At 28.1% G+C, this 3,485-nt stretch overlaps 1 long non-coding RNA gene across 1 annotated transcript; it reads left to right on the forward strand.

Moving 5' to 3' along the window:
- Positions 1-231: 231 nt before the first annotated feature.
- On the forward strand, positions 232-1,167 carry LOC147657236 (uncharacterized). The gene is made up of 2 exons (XR_015292855.1): positions 232-525; positions 614-1,167. It is a non-coding gene; the product is annotated as an uncharacterized LOC147657236 (long non-coding RNA).
- Positions 1,168-3,485: the final 2,318 nt, after the last annotated feature.

Raw genomic sequence — 3,485 nt, forward strand, 5'->3', positions numbered from 1 at the left:
TTATTAGAAACGTAAAATTATCTCAGAGAATGATCTTTTCTTTTTAAAAATTTAAGAGAACAAATATGAGGTTAGGTTGCATTGTGAAAAGTTTCTTTTCACAACGATTCCCAGAAAAGAGTTGCAATTCAAAATAGACATTGGAAGATAAAACTATAGCAACTTGTTCATCGTTGATTGTTAGTATAAGGTATTATAGTGACCATGCATAAACCAAACGATCGTATATTCAGTAATCAGTTTAACTGCGTCGCAATGCAGATTACGGTGGTTGGAGAACCGCAGCTCTTGCAAAATCCGATTAGAAAACTCTTAACCTGGACATGCAACTACATCTGGTGCCGAGGTTACAACAAGACGTCTTAGGAATTATACGATTTGATAGTTATTTAAAAACGCGAAATACATAATGCACGAATAGTGAAAGGACTAATTATACGTACTGAATTTCTGCAACTTAACCTCATATTTTTCGATTTTACACAATGAGCTTGTTACTCGTTTTTCGTTTAGTTTATGATCAATGTATGTACAAATTACATCTGGAATAATGTTGCGCAGAATTTTTATGTCAATAAGCAAATAAAATAATATTACACGCATTTATGTTTAGCGGCAAGAAGCAAGTGGTTCGCTCGAGATATTGAACGGCGTAGAATTGTTGTTACATAAAATGACCATTAAGAAGTGTGGACGTCATTTAAACTCATCGCCAGACAGTTTCGTAATGTTTTCCTTTCGTGTTCAGACTTGATAATTTCGCATTAATCCCTTCGATAAATTTATTATAAATATTATATTTTAAATTTATGGATTATAAGCATATATTAATGAAATTAATTCAACACGAAAATTATTTAATCATTTACATTGCATATAATGTTTGCCAATGACTATGACTTGTTTAAAATAAATTAGTCGAGTATGATTGTGAAAAAATCACGAATATTACGAAAGTATTTTATAAGCTATAAACATATATCTACGTACTATGTAATAGCATAAAATTTTTATTTTCTAGAAAACATTACTTAAGATCTCACTTTTAATTTTTCAAATGACATAATCAGCTTTAACCTATATTTTATGAAAAAAGAAAACCAATCGTTGTTTTATGCGTCTTTATAACAAAGAAATAATTAATAAAATAGTATAATTAACCACAAAGATCACAGTATTACGTGATTTCTGTGATAACAATCATTAAATTCTCGTTATGTATTTATAAAGATCAATCGATCATACGCGATCATATAAAAATCTATTCCGTAATTTCGTATTTGTCAATAACGTGATTCACTATAGGGATATGCAGGGGATCGTTAATTCTGATTTGTCTGATGAACAAAAAACAGGTTAAGAAACAGAGAGACAATTCAAATGCAAATTCTTAGTTTCTTTTTTTATTCGTGCCCCTGGCAGGATCTAGTTCTGTATCTTTCACTCTTCATTTTTACTTTCGTCGAGTAATCGAGCACAGCGTTACCTATCGATCGTCTCCATTAACTAGTCCGTTACACAACGAACTATAACTATTGCCAAACAATAGATTATACCGCGGCTGTGCGCTGTCGGTTGGCGTGTAGGCTGGGTAGGAGTCTACCTTATGCAAGCGTTACATACATTTGGTTATATTACCGACATTACGTAAACGTTGCGGATTACAAGACGCGAGAAGGGAGAGAAAAGTGTTACAAATTGTCGATATTGAGAATATTCGTCATATCTGGGTTATGTGAAGAGAAATAAACGAAGTTGATCATAGTGCGATCGACTGTATAATTGCACAATTCGCGGGATAAAAGTTAACCTCGCGTTTCGCGCGATCTATTTCCTTGCTTGTAAATTGTTTTGGACACATCTATGATTTAATTGCCACATAAAAAAATCGAAATATCTCGAAATGGTTCGATTTATTGAAATTTTTAACGAATAAATGTTAAAATTAAAATAATATATTTTTCAAAAATTGATATTAAAATTTCATCTACTCCAAGTTGTTATTGTTAATTTATCGATAAATTAAGTTTGAAATCATAATTATTTATAGACTTTAAAAAAAGTTTTTTTATAGACTTATAATTTCAATTGTAATTAAAAAGAATAAAAAATTCAGAATTGTATAGATTTGAATAAAAAAACGTAAATTAAAATTTATTTTCAGGTATTATATTCAAGAAAATTTGTGGTTCTTGATAAATGAAAAGATGCATTGGCTAATTTTTATTTTTATTTGGTTTTCGTTAATAATTAAACGCAAATAATCTAAAAGAGACGAAATTGCTGACTTTGAAATGTTCACAGCACGTTACGAAACGGATCTTCTTACCTTGTAACGTCACATTGTATAGGAGAGGGTCGGTACAATCATTCGCGCGCGTAAGAGGTTGGTTACATGAGCGTGTAAATATTTCGCTTACAACGAATGGTTTATACGTTGCGTTATGCACACCTCTCCTAGTGCCTTAAACCTCAAATTACGTAAGCACCGCTGTTTGATGTTTATGTAACATTGTACCATATTACCGACAAAATCAAACATCGAATGAGAAGTCTTCTTTAAAGATTCATTATCATGCAATTAGTGTCATCTATTGATAGATAATGGTAAATAAGATAGTTAAAATGAAGTAGTTAAAGTAGATAGATAAACATAATTGAAAATAAAATTTAAATTGCATAATTATAAATAACATAAAATAGATTTAATAATTTTGTGTCATATATCAAGATAATATTTTTTGTGGTTATAATCCGGAAGATATATTATAGAAAAAAATTTTTAAATTAACGAAATAAAGAACAAATAAATATTATTGAGATATTTGTAATTATTTTCTACCATCATTATTTAAAAAATATAACAAATTATCAATATCAAAAATATATAACTTACCATTCGTAGATAAGTAAGATACATTTCCTTATCTAAAGAATTGTGTTAATATTCGCAAATATCATGTTTTCGAATACTCTCGTATTTTAAAATTATATGAAAAACTATGAAGCATATATACAACAAATATTTATAAATACATATATCACAAGCAAATACATATATAATAAATATTTTCAACAAACCGTATGTAATTTAAATATTCGTGAATAAATATGTGCATTCATAAGTAAAATATAGTTAAAAGAAATGAATACTTTAAATGCGAAAATCTTGATTTAAAATTATATATAAAATCAAATACAATAGTTCTATTCACTATATTTATTTAATTAAAATGAATGAATAAATATATAAATATTTAATTATATATATATATATAAATGAAAAATAAATATATATATATAAATATTATAAATTAGAGTAATTGAAATATATTATTCAATATTTCAATACATGTATTAAATATTGAAGAATTGTACAATTGTAGAATTAGTTTACAGCGGCAGTCAATCATAAAAACATTAGACGAGCTATGGGGGCAACGCGACATCAGTCTTCCGTAGAAAGTCAATGGAGTAGGACGTGC

Source organism: Apis florea, unplaced genomic scaffold (genome assembly GCF_048593485.1).
Source record: "Apis florea isolate Af1SG1 unplaced genomic scaffold, ASM4859348v1 contig_3203_pilon, whole genome shotgun sequence".
In the NCBI taxonomy this organism is placed as follows: Eukaryota; Metazoa; Arthropoda; class Insecta; order Hymenoptera; family Apidae; genus Apis; species Apis florea.